The following is a 19,383-nucleotide window of genomic DNA, read 5'->3' as shown; positions in this document are numbered from 1 at the left end:
TGATTATACCATCAATAATTAAAGACAGATGTACAGTTGATTTTATTATGATATGGTGCAAAGCGATATCATGGTATCCTGGAAGATGTGACATCACAAGTTTGCTTTTGGGGTTGTCAGGGAAGCATTTAACTCTGCAACTTGCAGGTACTTAATAAATAATGGTCAGACTTCAAACCATTAGTGTGATCTTGTATGCCTATATTTGATTTAAAAGTAATGTAGCCAATATCATGTGGTGCTTTATGCTATCCATGAAATACACTAAAGTGACTTATGGAGAAACTTTGTCACAATGTATTAGAAAACAAAATTCAATTAACTTTTGTCCTAATTCAGAATAATCATCCAGAGGGGTTTCTTTGCTGACAAAAGAAATTGAATTGCTGAACCTTTGATGTGTCTTGTTTTGTAGTGCAATAAACCTATTGACAATTGGGATATATCTTCTGCATGATGTTGAAAAGTAATAGATGATTTATAACCTTTTATTTTCTTCAATGAGGGTTATACTGTGATATTGTGCACAATATTTGCAGAATATGATTTTGAGAACAAAAATTACATCATTTTCTGTCCCTGTTGGTCCTTCAAACACCTTAAAAGTTTCAGAGCCTTTGAAGGATTTTTTTTATTCGTTCATGGGATGTGGGCGTCGCTGGCAAGGCCAGCATTTATTGTCCATCCCTAATTGCCCTTGAGAAGGTGGTGGTGAGCTTAGTGTGCGATAATATATTGGAGGACCAGTCTTGGACACTGAATGTTTTTGGACTGCTTTTTGGCGGAAACCAGCAATTCACGTCTGTAGATGCAATTTAGAGGTGATAGGGCATATATACAAAATGCCACATATTTTGTGCAGTAAGTGTAGAAGGTACACACACACATGTTAATATTAATAGTAACTTGGGAGAAAAGATGAATGTTTGATGCAGTCAATTTTTGGAAATATATCTTTTTTCACTGCTCCAATGAGCACATTTACATCATGGTTTTCGGTCCTAAAGGATTTCAAAGTTTATCAATGTACACATCAGACACTAATTTAGATTTTGCAAGAATCTTTGCAACTCATTACCTCCTGATTAGAAATCCTCTTTCCCAACCTATTAGCTTGAATTTGAAGATTGTTTGTCTGGATATAGTAGAAGCGTAAAAGAGTAGCTAAATCTTGACAGAAAAAAAATCTGTTACAATTCTCACTGTTGGATACTTCCATTTTTGCCTTTGCTCATAAACAATGGCTGACTTCTGAACTGTTTTAATATGCACAGAATTTAAGTGAATGTAATGCAACTAAATGCTGCTAACTGCTTAACAATTTTTATGCTTAGCTTAGAAATATGCTTTAATAAGGACTTGTGTAAAAGGAAGGGATGCAAATGTTATCAGGATCAGGTAGGTAGCTCCAGTATCCATAATAATTGGAGATTGAATCTGAATGTGTTTGTTTGTGTTGTTTTTTTCTTTGTAATTGTATTCTGGAGCTAATTTATGGTTGGGATTGTTAAAATAGTGATATTGTATGATATTGAGCACTTGCAAATGATTCCAGATCCTAGGCAATGGAGCAGTGAGTTAACACGGTCTCAGGTATGGGTTTGCATCCCGGAATTGTTTTGCAAAGATCTCTCCATGTGGAGAATCTCATCCATATAGCAAGGTGAAATAATTCACTGAGAATCCAGGATGGGATTCTTCTAGTTACCATGATCCACATATATAGGGCTGGAAATTGCTCGTAAAATAATGGTGAGTCTAACAGTGCTCACCGTTATTAATGGTCAAATCGAAGAGCAAGTACCGGTGACCGCACATGTGCATGAAATCAATGGAGGAGCATGAACTTGTTGCTGGAACGCGGTAAGCAGCCAGTAAAATAGACTGAAAAAGTTAGGGCTTCTCTAAACTGGCACTAGGAGCCTATCCTCCCGCCATGTTAATCTTGCACATGATTAATGAAGCCAGGATTCAGCTAGAATTTTAGCTATGAGAAAAGATTGGATAGACTGGGGTTGTTTTCTTTGGAACAAAGGAGGCTGAGGGGAGATTTAATTGAGGTCTCTCAAATTATGACGGGACTAGATGGAGTGCATAGGGAGAACCTATTTCCCTTAGCAGAGGGGCCAATGACCAGGGGCCATAGATTTAAAGTAATTGGTAGAAGGATTAGAGGGGAGCTGAGGAGAAATTTTTTCACCCAGAGGGTGGTGGGGGTCTGGAACTCACTGCCTGAAAGGGGGTTGAGGCAGAAACTCTCAACTCATTTTAAAAAAGTACTTGGATGTGCACTTGAAGTGCCGTAACCTACAGGGCTACGGACCAATTGCTGGAAAGTGGGATTAAACTGGATAGCTCTTTTTCGGCTGGCATGGACACGATGGGCTGAATGGCCTCCTTCTGTGCCGTAACTTTCTATGATTCTATGATAGGAGCTTTTTAGTTGTTTAAAAAGCCTACGAGCCAGGTGTCAGAATTTTCAAATGTGGAGTCTCATTCCTCCTGATTTTAATAGTTTTTGGACAATTTTTAAAAAATTTATAATTAAAAAATTGAACATTTTTTTACTTTCTCTTTCTGTCTCTTTTATCTGTCTTTTAATTTTACCCTCTCTTTATTTCACTTTCTCTATCTGACGTTATAGTACATTTACTAATCTTATACTTACACTTCCTTGTTCTTGGTTTGCGCGGTTTGTGAATGAGATTCACTTCCTGGTTCTCAACTAGGACCTGCTTCAAACTAATTAGTGGAGGGGACGTAGAAATCCTTTCCGCCTCTCACCACTCAGAGAAGACCCGGGAACAATCGCTGCACTTCTTGCAGCTCCCAATTAAAGCAAGTTGATGTCCAGAAGATCACGAAAAGTTTGTCGGTGAGTTACTTACTTACCAGTGGGGAGCGACATGTGTTCCGGCCCATAGTGTATGTGTCAGCCTTTTCTCCACCTTCATCCAACTTCAGTCCTTCAATGTGTCTGGTTACTCAGAAATATGAGAAACAATTGTTTTTTTTTGCAGATACAAATAGCAGTGTAAGAGAAAATGACAATGAATGTTTCTTTAGGTTCTTTTTAGGAAAACTTTTAATTCTATCATTGTCAAACAAATGCAACTATGCAAAAAATTTAATTAATTGCCAGTAGGCCCCACAATTGAGCATTTTGCCAGCCATAAAGTATTTTCTATGGCATTATTATGTGGTGGTAAGTGTTTTAGTCATTTTTGAGGAATGCTCTTATTGGGTGAAATATGCATTTTATTATTTATAAACCTTATCATTTAGTCATAAATCAGTGTATTGGTTTGCCTGCCCTTTGCTTAACATATTTATCAGAATTTAAGCAATGCTTGGTATCAGAGCACGTGTATGTATGTAATAGTCACTGGTACTAATGCATACATTTCAAACTAGAGAGATTATTGTGATATTAAAAAATCGCACCTATGTGAAAACTATTTATTTTCAAGTAAAGATTTTCCAGAATGATAAATCACCTTTCCTGAAGTTTGACATTTTAGAGTCAGTGTTGGAATATTCATTGCTTCTTTGTTCATTACAATTTAAAATATAACTTGTCATGTATGACACTTAATCGGTGAATATCGATCAACCTGTGGTAATATAATCCCTTTCCTAAATGCATACATTTGGTTGTTTGAGGTAAAATACAGAATTATCCTTCACTCCATTTAGTCTTTTTAAAACAGCATATTTTCCTCTATTGACCCATCTTTAGATTTCCCCCTTCTACCGTTCTGCAGCATTCTCTGACCAATGAGCAGTCATCTGCTCCCAGACCTCAACTTTATGCCGTTATTGATCCACTTGCTAGGAGGTACTCAGGCAACAGTTGTGTACGTTGACCTAATTTTCTGTTTGTGGGGAAGGACCGTTTTCATCACAATTGCTTTGGAATCAGTTCTACTGCCAACCTTTCAACATGAATTTTCTGCAATTACACAAAATTAAATTCTCTTTTTTTAAAAAAAAGTATCGTTGGTGTTTCTCAGAGGCAAAGTGCATCTGTGTGTGCAGATTATTTTTGGTACATATAGGTTGAAGGCACAGCTGCTGATGGTAGGGTGAAGGAGGAGGGGACAACAACACACAAGAAGCTGAATCAGAGCAGAATTGTAGGGCTTGACAAGGCCACAGATAGGGGTGGGGGACTAAGGATGAGCATTTTAAATTTGGGGATTAGGGAACCAGAAGCCAATGTAGGTCAGCGAATATGAGTGTGATGAGCGAGCTTTGGCTCAGTGGCAGTAGTCTCGCCTCTGAGTCAGAGACTTGTGAGTTCAAGCCCCACTCCAGAGAAGTGAGTACATAACTTGGGCTGGCATTTCAGTGCAATACTAAGAATGCTGCACTGTTGGAGGTGCTGTTTTTCAGATGAGACATTAAACCGGGGCCTCATTTGCTCTGTCTGGTAGATGTAAAAGATTCCATGTCACTATTCAAAGAAGTGCTGGGGAGCTTGCTTGGTATCCCAGTCAACATTTATCCATCTACCAGTACCACTAAAAGACAGCTGACTTGGTCATTTATCTTATTGCTATTTGTGGGACCTTGCTGAGTCCAAATTGGTTGCCACATTTCTCTACAACAGTGATTATACTTCAAAAATACTTTATTGGCTGTGAAGCAATGTGGGATATCCTGAGGTCGTGAAAGGCGCTATATAAGTTATTTTTTTCTTCTACGGGCAAGCATGACTTGGGTCCTGATATTAGTGAGGAGGCGGGATGGCAGCGGAGTTGGGGGCTGCGTTTGGGCACGTGGCAAACCAGCATGAACCAAACTTACTGTTTCCAACACGATCGCACGTTGATTGATAGTGGTTAATGACCTCTCCAGGTTTCGTGCCCGATAGCTAGCCTGATTGACAGGCTGGCTGCCATCAGGAGCTGCAACGCGAGATGGGGGGACTAGAAAGAGAGAGAGCCAGACATCATCCAGTGTTGGAACAGAAGACTGGGGTGGGGGGGAGGGGAATGGAAGATCCGGCGCTGGGCTGGAAGATTGGGGGGTTGGGGAGAGGGGGGATATCGGAGCGGGAAACATCAGAGCAGGTTTCAAAGGTAGGTGTTTTCACTTCCTTGCACCAGGTGTGAATCAGAAGCAGTGGGCAAGCTGCCCAGGTAAGTTCAAAAAAAAAATCTTTTTAATCTCTTCATCTGTCACAGGTAAAGTGCCTTAAGTATCTCAGTGAGGTACATTTGGCTCATTAACTGTCATCCTGCCAACTTTAATTGCCAGCGGGACTTCCGTTTTCGGGTCACCCGCACGCACACAGGTGTGTCCCTGGGAAACTCGGAAGTCGGTGGGTTGGAGCCGGCTTCCGAACCTGAACAGGATTTTCGGAGCCCCCATGCCCCCAACGCACCTGCAATTGCCGCCTAAAATCACCCCCATGGTGTGGGATATGGTATGGGCAGCAGAGTTTTTGATGAACTGAAGTTTATGAAGGATGCAGGATGGGAGTCCAGCTAAGAGACTATTGGAAAATCAACTCTGGAGATGACAAATGCATGAATGAGGGTTTTCATAGAGATCGGCTGATTTAAGGATAGAGAGATGCTGTGGATGTGATTGAATAAATAAGAATGAAACTAAGCAAGGGCAGTCCCACAGAGTTGGATAACAGAGAAGAAGTATTGGAGGAGGATGGTGTTATTAACTCTGTCAAAGCAGGGATAATACACATGGTCACAGCGGATTTCATTTGTGGCTTTGGTTAGGGCAATTTCAGTGCAATGAGAGGGGCGAAAACCTGATGAGAAAAATGCAAACAGGGAGTTGCAGGAGAAGTGGGCACAGATCTTGGAATTAACAACACATTCAAGGAGGTTGTAAATGGGATGGCAGCTTAGGCGTTTTTGTGTGAGTTTATACTTTTTTTAGATCTTGATAACTGCTCAAACAACAGACACTTTTTGAAGAACCCCTGAAGCAGTTACAAATAATTTGTTACCACTTCATTTTATATGAAGCGGAACGTAGGTGGCAGCTGATCTTTCAGTCATACATAATTGATGCTTTTCAGTGTTGTTTGAGAATGTGAATCATCGATATGAAACATTATGGATAACAATTATGGATAACACAGAATAACAATTATGTACTGCTACTTGGAATCCAAGATTCCTGGACTTAAGTCAGTAATCGACCTAAAGCTGACCTGCACGTATATTAAGTTAAAACTATCAAAGAATTTTCAATTACAGTGGCAAAGGCCCCTTGTTCGAATGAGCATTGAATCTCTGACACTTAGCTGTAGTCTCCATAGATTTTCCTGTGTAGTTACTTTAGTGCCCCACTACTTTTACTGGTTCAGCAAAACACCTCTGCATTATACACTAGTATTGCTATGTTATGTCAAACATCAAGAATTCAGTATACAACTTTGTAAAAGCTATTGAATTGACATCAAATGTGACATGTTTTGTGTAGCATAATTTTGCAAGTGACATTTTTCAGGTTTCATTTTTTTCAACCTTCCCACCCGTGACTCCTATTCTGCCAAAGCTGGAATAGATTTGAAAGAAAGAAAGACTTGCATATCTTTAGCGCCTATCACAATCTCAGGACGCCTAACACAATTTACAGCCAATGAAGTACGTTTTATAGTGTAGTCACTGTTGTAATGTAGGAAACGCAGCAACCAATTTGTGAACTGCAAGGTCCCACAAACAGCAATGAGATAAATGACCAGATAATCTGTTTTTTAGTGATGTTGGATGAGGGATATATATTGACCAGGACACCAGGGAGAACTCCCCAGCTCTTCTTCAAAATTAGTGCCATGGGATCTTTTATATCCACCTGAGAGGGCAGACAAAGCCTTGGTTTAACGTCTCATGCGAAAAATGGCACCTCCATCTGTGCAAAGCTCCCTCAGTCCTGCACTGGGTGTGTCAGCCTAAATTATGGGACTTGAACCCACAACCTTATGACTCAGAGGCAAGAGCGCTACCTCCGAGCCACAGCTAACACTGGAATAGTGTCCCTCCCTCCATCCAGCTAAGAACTATCAACTGCCTACGTGCATGAATTTAAAATACCCCTCTGAGTAATCATAAATACAGCAGCAATCCAACAACAAAATGATGCTAAGGAAATCTGATGGGACTATCTGAGACTGCACCACCATAGATTTTCAGTTACTATTTATCCCTCAACAAACATGACTAAAATAGATTATCTGGTCATTTATCACATTGCTGTTTGTGGAACCCTGCTATGCACAAATTAGCAGCCACATTTCTTTAAAGCATTGACTACAGTTTGAAAGTATTTAGTTGGCTGTGAAACACTTTGGGATGTCCTGAGCTTGTGAAAGGCGCTTAGTAAATGCAAGTACTTGTCTTCTTTCTTTTAAATGTTAAAATGTGAAATAATGGCCGGGAAATTGCTCATGAAATAACGGCGAGGCGAAAAGCGAGTTCCGGAGAGCGCACGTGCGCAGTCAACCGCGGAAATCCGGAAATCGCTCTACCATTTTCCCTGCTCGCGTTAAAGCGATCTCGCTGGCTGAATGAATGCACCAGTGTGAACTTGCTGCACCACCCAGCTGGAAACAAACTAATCTCTCCATTTTAAAAAAAAGGAACGCTGGGGAGTTTAGGTCTAAATTAACTTTTAACGGTGTGGTAAGTATTAATGACTGCCAAACAACCTCTCTGGCACTGAAAATTAACTTTAAAAAATGTGGCGTCTCATTCTTCCCGACATTGGGGACATTTTTTTTTAAAATTGAGAAATGTAAAACTTGTTACTTTTTTTACTTATTCTTTCTCTCTCTCTTTTACCTCAGTCTTTTAATCTTACACTCGCTTTATTTTGCTTTCTCTAACTAATTTTATAGAGAATTTACTAATCAACCTGACGCTTCCTTGTTCTTAGTCAGTGTGGCTTGTGAAGGAGGCTTTCACTTCCGGGTTCTGACTTCACGGCTTGTCAGTAATGCTTCAAGCTGATTGGTTGAGGGGAGTGCAAGATCCTTTCCCTGCTCTCACAGCTCAGAGAAGCCCAGGAAAGACCGCTGCACTTCTTGCAGGTCTCCGTTGAAGCAAGTTGGCGTCCAGAAGCCCGGTAAAAATTTGTGGGTGAGTTAGTTACTTACGAGAGGTGGGCGACGTCCGTTTGCCGGTCAGCGCAATTTCTGGGCCATTATATAAAACAAGCAATTTTAAACTGAAAAAAATAAATGTGGAATTGTCCATTTTAAAATCATTGTTGTGAAATGTGAGGTCAATTCCATTCCAATTCTTACCTAAATCTTCCCCTAAACTCACTCTTCCCCACGCCCCCCCCCCCCCCCCAACAACTGATTTTATTTTACTTCTCCCCTCCTTCAAGCTAACCCTCCGTATTCCCCACCCATACATAGCCACCTACTCTATCTTCTGGCCTCCAGATCGCTCAGGTTTCTATCATTGATGGTGTTCTCTTCTACTAGTTCCTCTTCTCCATTTGCTTATCTGCCCCAAGCCCTTCCACTGCCACTTACCACCCCTGCTGCCTTCGACACCATTGACCAATACATCTTCCTCCACAGTCCAGCTCTATGGTACTGCTCATACCTGTCACAATGAGAGGCACTTGGTTCATTTACCATTTTTACTGTACATATTTTTGGCTTTTGTGTTTGAGACTACTTGTAAGTGAGCCCTAGCTCCCATGTTCTTGAGTGTTTTGTCTTGGCTGAACTTCATAATAAATCCAGGGTAATGAACAGAGTATCCTTTTTTAGATTATTTCAACTCCCATGCCTCCACAGGGTCTTCCTTATCTTCAAAAGTGCCACAGTAGCACTAATATTAACCTTATTTTGTGCTTTAACTGACAAAACAATGTGTTAAGCAATAATAGAACAAGTGGATATTAGTGGAAACAAACCATTTATTTACCCAAATATTCACGGGGAATCTAGAAGAGAAAGGTAGTGTGTGCCTCCCTTGCCTTGCCAGCTATTCCTCTTAGATCCTTTGAATGATGGGGGCCAGGCACAAGGGCCAATGTTAACTTCTTCTGGTGTCCCTATGTCTGGGCTCCCTCCCTGAAGCTGGAGGTAAACGAGGCGGGAGAACTGGAACCACCCTCTCCCACCTCATTTCCACAAGCGCCATAGCCTGCATCAACTGTAGGTGCAGAAAGAAGAAGAGAAATAGAAAAAAATATATAGGATAAAAAACATTTAAATGCAACACTATTTTTGTTATACATAATGGGGTTTACCTTTCTTTGTCATGGGTTTTGCAGTTGTACAACGGGAAGCCCTGGAAATCCTTGGGCAATGTGAAGGGGGCATCATGAACCTCTGTCCGTTTTTAATGCTTTGCAGCTGATGAATAGGTAAGCCGCAGAAAAATTGGTCCCATATCCACAAGTTTGATTCTCTTTCATTTCTCAGGGTGTGTAAATTTAGGATTTTTTTTGGTGGTTTTGTGAGAAAAACAAAGCAGAAGGATTGTTGGTCAGAATTATTTTTAGGCAGTTTTTTATCACAAAAAAGTAAGCATTTTAAAGAAAAGTATTTTTCAATGAGATTGGGAGAGAGAAGAAAGTGGAATGCATTTGGTTCCTGGTTATATGCACAGGCCACACCTGCACTAAAGCAGCTGCACGAAACACACTGGAATAAGTTAATGGAAATTTACATTTTCACCTAGCACAATACAATCGCACAGTTCTGCTTTCCCCTAATTTGACGTGAAATTGCTATCAACATCAATGCTGGTGTGACATGAATCTGCTTTTTGCAGAAATGCAAAAACCATGACAAAAAAGTTAAACCTCATTAGCTATGACAAGAATAGTGCTACCATCACATGTTATTTTATTCCCTTTTTTTCCTATTTTCTCCTCTCATTTCTTCATTTCTGCAATATTTTATGGCCAGGCAGCCAAGCTATACCAAGTTCTCTGCCAATGCCACTCTAACTAGTCACCAGGGCATACACAAGAATGGTGCAGGCTGACTTATCCCGCTTTTTCTCCTCTTCTTCCTGTGAAAAAGTGCTTAGGTTTCTTGTGGTGCCTTTTCCTGTTGCCTTGACCAAGATTGGAATTATCTGTAGGAGCCAATGATCAAAGTTTGATAAAGTGCCACATGGTAGGCTTGCTATTAAGATTGCGGCCCATGGAATAAAGGGGGCAGTAGCAACATGGATACAGAATTGGCTAAATGACAGGTGAATGGTTGTTTTTCGAACTGGAGGGAGGTATACAGTGGTGTTCCCCACGGGTCGGTGCTGGGACCACTGCTTTTCTTGATATATATTAATGACTTGGACTTGGGAGTACAGGGCATAATTTCAAAATTTGCAGATGACACAAAACTTGGAAGGGTAGTGAACAGTGAGGAGGATAGTGATAGACTTCAAGGGAATATAGACACTCTGGTGGCATGGGCGGAAACGTGGCAGATGAAGTTTAATGCAGAAAAATGCTAGGTGATGCATTTCGGTAGGAAAAATGAGGAGAGGCAATATAAACTAGAGGGCACAATTCTAAAAGGGGTGGAGGATCAGAGGGATCTGGGAGTATATGTGCAGAAATCATTGAAGGTGGCAGGGCAGGTTGAGAAAGCGATTAAAAAAGCATACGGGGTCCTGGGCTTTATAAATAGATTGTAAACAATTTTACAACACCAAGTTATAGTCCAACAATTTTATTTGAAATTCACAAGCTTTCGGAGGCTTCCTCCTTCCTCAGGTGAATGTTGTGGAAATGAAATCATCGAATCCTTCGCATTTATAAATCACACAACAATGCCTGGTGATTACAGATAGTCTTTCCAACTGCCCGTTGCCACGGCAATCACAGTGTGCAGACAGAGAGGTGTTACCTAAAAGGCCACCGAATATACAAACCACCAAAAAAAAAGAGAGAGAGAGGCAGAAACAAACATAGAAAAGACAGCAAATGACCCGTTATATTAAAAACAGATAACATTTGTTCGCTGGTGGGGTGACGTGTAGCGTGACATGAACCCAAGATCCCGGTTGAGGCCATCCTCATGGGTGCGGAACTTGGCTATCAATTTCTGCTCGACGATTTTGCGTTGTCGTGTGTCTCGAAGGCCGCCTTGGAGTATGCTTACCCGAAGGTCGGTGGCTGAATGTCCTTGACTGCTGAAGTGTTCCCTGACTGGGAGGGAAACCTCCTGTCTGGCGATTGTTGCGCAGTGTCCGTTCATCCGTTGTAGCAGCGTCTGCATGGTCTCGCCAATGTACCATGCTCTGGGGCATCCTTTCCTGCAACGTATGAGGTAGACAACGTTGGCCGAGTCACAGGAGTATGAATCATGCACCTGGTGGGTGGTGTCCTCTCGTGTGATGGTGGTATCTGTGTCGGATGATCTGGCATGTCTTGCAGAGGTTACCGTGGCAGGGTTGTGTGGTGTCGTGGGCGCTGTTGTCCTGAAAGCTGGGTAATTTGCTGCGAACGATGGTCTGTTTGAGGTTGGGTGGCTGTTTAAAGGCGAGTAGTGGAGGTGTGGGGATGGCCATAGCGAGGTGTTCGTTGTCATTGATGACATGTTGAAGGCTGCGGAGAACATGGCGTAGTTTCTCCGCTCCGGGGAAGTACTGGACGACGAAGGGTACTCTGTTGGTTGCGTCCCGTGTTTGTCTTCTGAGGAGGTCTATGCGATTTTTCACTGTGGCCCATCGGAACTGTCGATCGATGAGTCGAGCGTCATATCCCGTTCTTATGAGGGCGTCTTTCAGCGTCTGTAGGTGTCCATCGCGTTCCTCCTCGTCTGAGCAGACCCTGTGTATTCGCAGGGCCTGTCCATATGGGATGGCCTCTTTGACATGGTTAGGGTGGAAGCTGGAAAAGTGGAGCATCGTGAGGTTGTCCGTGGGCTTGCGGTAGAGTGAGGTGCTGAGGTGCCCGTCTTTGATGGAGATTCGTGTGTCCAAGAAAGAAACTGATTCTGAGGAGCAGTCCATGGTGAGCTTGATGGTGGGATGGAACTTGTTGATGTTATCGTGTAGTCTCTTCAGTGATTCCTCGCCGTGGGTCCATAGAAAGAAAATGTCGTCGATGTATCTGGTGTATAGTGTTGGTTGGAGGTCCTGTGCAGTGAAGAAGTCCTGCTCGAACTTGTGCATGAAAATGTTGGCGTAATGGGGTGCGAATTTTGTCCCCATGGCTGTTCCCTGTGTTTGGGTAAAGAACTGGTTATCGAAGGTGAAGACATTGTGATCCAGGATGAAGCGGATGAGTTGTAGGATGGCGTCTGGAGATTGGCTGTTGTTGGTGTTGAGTATTGATGCTGTCGCAGCGATGCCGTCATTGTGGGGGATACTGGTGTAGAGTGCCGAGACGTCCATCGTGGTGAGAAGTGTTCCTGGTTCAACTGGTCCATGGGTACTGAATTTTTGTAGGAAGTCTGTAGTGTCGCGACAGAAGCTGGGGGTTCCCTGTACGATGGGTTTCAGGATGCTCTCGACATATCCAGAGAGGTTCTCATACAGGGTTCCGTTGCCTGATACGATAGGACATCCGGGTGTGTTGGCTTTGTGTATCTTTGGGAGGCAGTAGAAGTCTCCCACGCGGGGAGTATGTGGGATGAGAGCGCGTAGGATGCTTTGAAGGTCTGGATCGAAGGTCTTGATCAGTTTGTTGAGCTGGTGGGTGTGTTCTTTGGTCGGATCTGCGGGTAACCGTCTGTAGTGTTCCTGGTTGTCCAGTTGTCGGTATGCTTCTTTGCAATAGTCCGTTCTGTTCTGTATGACGATGGCTCCTCCTTTGTCTGCTGGTTTGATTACGATGTTGCAGTTGGTCTTGAGAGCGTTGATGGCGTTGCGTTGTGCTCGGGTGACATTCTGGACTATCTTCTGAGTGCGGCTGATGAATCTGGCATTGACGCATTTCCTGACAGCTTGAGCATACATGTCAAGCTAAGGGCAGCGACCCTCCGGAGGAGTCCAGTGTGACTCTTTCCTCTTCGGTTGCTGTACCGCGGATCCCTCTGTCTGCTGTTCCGGATCGTTGATTGTCTCATTGGGTTCGCTGCTGAAATCTTGGGGTTTGCGGAAGTATTTCCGGAGCCTCATTCTCCTGATGAATTCCTCTGTGTCTGCCGCGAGACTAATGGGGTCCATTTTGGTAGTGGGGCAGAAATTGAGCCCTCGGCTGAGAACTTCGATTTCGTCTGGTTGAAGGGTGTGGTCGGACAAATTGACGATAGACTTCCCTGTGGTTGCAACCGTGGTACCGGGGGAAGCTTGGTCGATGCTGGTGGTGATGCCGAGTTTCTCAAGCTTCCTGCTCTTGGTTTTCATGTAGGCAGCGTAGTTCCATTACCTCGTCTGTTTGGCGGTATCTCGTAGCTGGTCTGCTGTGTCCTGAGTACAGGTTGAGAGTATGGACTCTATCTTAGTTTCGAGGTTGCGGCGTCTGCTGTAGAGTTGGTGTATGAGATGGTTGCGGAGTGTGCGAGAGGTACGACGGCAGAGTCTCTCAGCGTAATCCGAGTTGTATGTGGAGGCACAGAGTACAAAAGCAAGGAAGTCATGATGAACCTTTTTAAAACACTGGTTCAGCCACAACTGGAGTAATGTGCCCACTTCTGGACACCGCACTTTAGGAAAGATGTGAAGGCCTTAGAGAGAGTGCAGAGGAGATTTACTAGAATGATTCCAGGGATGAGGGACTTAAATTACGTGGATGGACTGGAGAAGCTGGGATTGTTCTCCTTGGAACAGAGAAGGTTGCGAGGAGATTTGATGGAGGTATTCAAAATCATGAAGGGTCTGGACAGAGTAGATAGAGAGAAACTGTTCCCATTGGCAAAAGGGTCATAAACCAGAGGGCGTAGATTTAAGGTGATAACAAAAGAACCAAAGGCGATATGAGGAAAAACCTTTTTACCTTTTAAGATCTGGAATGCACTGCCTGAGGGGGTGGTGGAGGCAGATTCAATAATGGCCTTCAAAAGGGAACTGGACAAGTACTTGAAACGAAAAAAAAGTGTAGGGCTACAGGGATAGGGCGGGGCACTGGGACTAGCTGGATTGCTCATGCATAGAGCTGGCGCGGACTCGATGGGCCGAATAAGAACATAAGAAATAGGAGCAGGAGTCGGCCAATCGGCCCCTCGAGCCTGCTCCGCCATTCAATAAGATCATGGCTGATCTGATCCTAACCTCAAATTTAAATTCATGTCCAATTTCCTGCCCGCTCCCTGTAACCCCTAATTCCCTTTACTTCTAGGAAACTGTCTATTTCTGATTTAAATTTATTTAATGATGTAGCTTCCACAGCTTCCTGGGGCAGCAAATTCCACAGACCTACTACCCTCTGAGTGAAGAAGTTTCTCCTCATCTCAGTTTTGAAAGAGCAGCCCCTTATTCTAAGATTATGCCCCCTAGTTCTAGTTTCACCCATCCTTGGGAACATCCTTACCGCATCCACCCGATCAAGCCCCTTCACAATCTTATATGTTTCAATAAGATCGCCTCTCATTCTTCTGAACTCCAATGAGTAGAGTCCCAATCCACTCAACCTCTCCTCATATGTCCACCCCCTCATCCCCGGGATTAGCCGAGTGAACCACCTTTGTACTGCCTCGAGAGCAAATATGTCTTTTCTTAAGTATGGACACCAAAACTGTATGCAGTATTCCAGGTGCGGTCTCACCAATATCTTGTATAACTGCAGCAATACCTCCCTGTTTTTATATTCTATCCCCCTAGCAATAAAAGCCAACATTCCGTTGGCCTTCTTGATCACCTGCTGCACCTGCATACTAACTTTTTGATTTTCTTGCACTAGGACCCCCAGATCCCTTTGTACTGCAGTACTTTCCAGTTTCTCGCCATTAAGATGATAACTTGCTCTCTGGTTTTTCCTGCCAAAGTGTATAACCTCACATTTTCCAATATTGTATTGCATCTGCCAAATCTCCGCCCACTCACCCAGCCTGTTTATATCCCCTTGTAGGTTTTTTATGTCCTCTTCACTCTCTGCTTTCCCTCCCATCTTTGTATCATCTGCAAACTTTGATATGTTACACTCGGTCCCCTCCTCCAAATCGTTAATATAGATTGTAAAGAGTTGGGGACCCAGCACCGACCCCTGCGGAACACCACTGGCTACTGGTTGCCAGTCTGAGAATGAACCATTTATCCCAACTCTCTGCTTCCTGTTAGATAACCAATCCTCCACCCATGCCAGAATATCACCCCCAATCCAGTGATTCTTTATCTTGAGCAATAATCTTTTATGTGGCACCTTGTCGAATGCCTTCTGGAAGTCTAAATACACTACGTCCACTGGTTCCCCTCTATCCACCCTGTACGTTATGTCCTCAAAGAACTCAAGCAAATTTGTCAGACATGACTTCCCCTTCATAAAGCCATGCTGACTTTGTCCTATTAAATTATGTTTATCCAAATGTTCCGCTACTGTCTCCTTAATAATCGACTCCAAAATTTTACCCACCACAGATGTTAGGCTAACTGGTCTATAATTTCCAGCCTTCTGCCTACTACCCTTTTTAAATAAGGGTGTTACATTAGCAGTTTTCCAATCTGCCGGGACCTTTGCCGAGTCCAGAGAATTTTGGAAAATTATTACCAAATCATCCACAATCCCTACTGCCACTTCCCTCAAGACCCTAGGATGTAAGCCATCAGGTCCAGGGGATTTATCTGCCTTGAGTCCCATTAATTTACTGAGTACCAATTCCTTAGTGATTTTAATCATATTTAGCTCCTCCCCCCCCCCCCCCCCAGACCCTCCTGTTTGTCCAGTGTTGGGATATTCTTAGTGTCCTCTACCGTAAAATATTTGTTCAGCATTTTTGCCATCTCCATGTTTCCCACCATTAATTTCCCGGTCTCATCCTCTAAGGGACCTACGTTTGCCTTAGCCACCCTTTTTCTTTTTATATAACTATAGAAACTCTTGCTATCTGTTTTTATATTTTTTGCTAATTTACTTTCATAATCTATCTTCCCTTTCTTAATGACCTCCTTCCGTGCTGTAACCTTCTATGATTCTATCAAAACAGCAAAAAGGTTCAGAAAAATGATAACAAAACACTTGCCCAATGAAAATAGGAATTATAAATTAAAGATCAACAGTAACAGATTCAAGTGGAGAACACTTCCAGCAACCCAAATGATTAGCCATTAATATTAATCCTGAGGGCCATCCATGGACAAAAGGTGCACCACCACTACCTTATTTAGGTAAGGAATCTTACAACACCAGGTTATAGTCCAACTATAACCTGGAGTTGGACTATAACCTGGTGTTGTACGATTCCTTACATTTGTCAACCCCAGTCCATCACCGGCATCTCCACATCATGGCACCTTATTTAGGGCCAGAGGCCACTGACATTAATCTTAAGAGATCCCATAGGAAACAACTGTCAACATCTTATTTAGGATAGTTATCCACAGAAACATCTACAATTAAACCAGACATCAAGGGTGTTAATCAGATATTAACACCAGCTCACAAAAGAATGTTAAAAGAAATAACTGATTTAGATGGCTTGATTGAAATTAGATTAGAAGCTGAAGGTGACTTGAGGCAACCTCATGGAGAAATGTACACCCAGGATATAATGAGAGGAAAACATAATTTGCTACATGTATATGATACAGTATGGATATTGTAGACCAGGTTTAGATATTATGGTGCATAATTTTTTATTTATATTACACTGCTTTTATTTTATGGTCTGTCCGTTAATACAGAGAAAACACCATATGTGCAGGAAGTACCTTCAGTTGCTTGAGCTCCAGCTCAGGGTTTCTGAGCTTGAGGAGCGGCTGGAGTCACTGCAAGGCATACGGGAGGCTGAGAATTTCCTGGAGCACACGTTCCAAGAGGTGGTCACCCTGCAGCTACAGAGTTCAGGAGGATAGTAAGTGGGTGGCCATACAGCAAGATAGGAAGAGGCAGGAATCCTCCAGAAATGTGGCACTCTTAAACCAGTTTTCAGTGCTGAATACCAGTGAGGGTGGCAATACCTCAGGGGAGTGCAGTATAGAGCACATCCATGGCACCGTGGGGCAAATGACTGCACAGGGTGCACAACGAAGTGCAGAAATGCAGTGGCCATAGTCAGGGGGATAGACGGGCGTATCTGTAAACACCAACTTGCGTCTCGCATGGTGTGTTGCCTCCCTGGTGCCAGGGTAAAGGATATCACTGAATGGGTGCAGCACATTTTGCGGGGGGAAAGGAAACAGTTGGAAGTCGTGGTCCATGTTGGAACCAATGACATAGGTAGGAAAAGGATTGAGGTTCTACAAACAGAGTTTCAGGAACTAGGGAGGAAGTTGAAGAGCATGACCTCAAAGGTAGTAATCTCTGGATTACTCCCAGTGCCATGTGCTAATGAGTATAGGAGCAATAAGATAAGACAGGTTGACGCGTGGCTGGGGAAAGGGTGCAGGAGGGAGGGCTTCAGATTCCTGAGGCATTGAGACCAGTTCTGGGGCAATAGGGATTTGTACAAGATGGATGGGTTGCACCTCAACAGGGCTGGGACCACAGTCCTCGCAGGGAGGTTAACTGGTGCTGTGGGGGAGGGTTTATACTAATTTGGCAGGGGGAGGGACACCAGGTTGAAGCATTAGAGAGGAGATACAAGGTGCACAGAGGATTGGGGAGACAAACAGCAGAATAAAGAATAGCTCATAAATAGGAGGGATCAGACGGGAGAAATGCAAGGCAGACTAAGATGGATTTGGAGTGCATTTTTGTAAATGCACAGAGCGGTAAATAAGGTTGGTGAGCTGCAGGCACAAGTAGCCACATGGGATTATGTTATATTGTCAATAACAGAAACCTGGCTCAAACAAGGGGAAGATTGGGCATGATCTTATTGAATGGCGGAGCAGGCTCGAGGGGCCGATTCTCCTGCTCCTATTTCTTATGTTCTTATGTTATGTTCTTAATATTCTTGGCTACAATGTATTCAGGAAAATTAGGGAGGGGAACAAAGGAGGTCGGGGGGGTGGCAGTATTGATCAAAGAAACTGTTGCAGCACTAGAAAGGGATGATGTACTTGAGGGTTTAAAGACAGAATCTGTGCTTAGAATTAAGGAACAGTCGAGGAGCTTTTACTCTGCTGGATGTATACTATAAGCCATCAAATAGTGGGAAAGAGATAGAAGAGCAAATTTGCAGGCAAATTACAGAAAGATGCAAGAATTTTGGAGTAGTGATAATGGGGGACTTCAATTATCCTAATATAGACTGGGAAAATAGCAGTGCAAAGGGCAAAGAGGTGGAGAAATTCCTGAAATGTGTATAAGAGAACTTTCTTGATCAGTATGTTTCTAGCCCAATGAGGAAGGAAGCAGTGCTGGATTTAGTTCTGGGGAATGAAGTGGGGCAAGTGGAGTATGTTTCAGTGGGGGAGCATTTGGAGAACAGTGATCATAATATTATTAGGTTTAGAATAGTTATGGAAAAGGACAAGGAAATACTTAACCGTAGGAGGGCTAATTTCAGTGAGTTAAAAAGGGATCTTGCCCAGGTGGATTGGAATCAAAGATTGGCCAGTAAAACAGTAAATGAACAATGGGAGGCCTTCAAAGAGGAAATAGTTTGGATACCGACTCGACACATTCCCACGAGGGGGAAAGGAAGGGCATCCAAAGTGAGAGCTGCCTGGATGACTAAAGATATAGAGATTAAAATGAAACAGAAAAAGGAGGCTTATGATGAATGCCAGGTTCATAATTAATTTAAAAATAAAGCTGAATACAGAAAGTACAGGGGAGAACTGAAAAAGGAAATAAAAGTGGCAGAGAGAATGTATGAGAATAGATTAGTGAGAAACACAAAAAGGAATGCAAAAGTCTTTTATAAACATATATACAGTAAAAGGGTAGTCAAAGGGAGGGTGGGGCCAATTAGGGACCAAAAAGGAAATATTTTTGTGGAGGCAGACGGTGTGGTTGAGGTACTAAATGAGTACTTTGCATCTGTCTTCACTAAAGAAGAGAATGCTACCAATGTCACAGTAAAGAAGGCGTTAGTAGAGAAATTAGATAGGATCAAAATAGATAAAGAGGCAGTACTTAAAAGGTTGACAATAATCCAGCACAAAATTAATTGGCACTTGGAAAAATAGGGGTTAATAAATGAAAGCCAGCACGAATTTGTTAAAGACAAATCGTGTTTGGCTAATTTGACTGAGTTCTTTGATGAAGTAATGGAGAGGGTTGATGTGTATATGGACTTTCATAAGGCGTTTGATAAAGTATCACATAATAGACTTGTTAGCAAAATTGAAGCTTGTAGGATTAAAGGGGCAGTGACTGCATGGATACGAAATTAGTAAAGGGGCAGAGAGTGGTGGTGAACAGTTTTTCAGATTGGAGGGCAGTGTG

At 42.8% G+C, this 19,383-nt stretch overlaps 1 protein-coding gene across 5 annotated transcripts in view; it reads left to right on the top strand.

Annotated features, from left to right (window-relative positions):
- The window catches only part of atrnl1b (attractin-like 1b), a 713,064-nt gene that overhangs the window by 442,812 nt on the left and 250,869 nt on the right, over positions 1-19,383 (top strand). The window lies entirely within an intron of this gene.

Source organism: Heptranchias perlo, chromosome 21 (genome assembly GCF_035084215.1).
Source record: "Heptranchias perlo isolate sHepPer1 chromosome 21, sHepPer1.hap1, whole genome shotgun sequence".
In the NCBI taxonomy this organism is placed as follows: Eukaryota; Metazoa; Chordata; class Chondrichthyes; order Hexanchiformes; family Hexanchidae; genus Heptranchias; species Heptranchias perlo.
The sequence above is the reverse complement of the archived record's forward strand: the minus strand, read 5'-3'. Positions and strand labels throughout refer to the sequence as shown.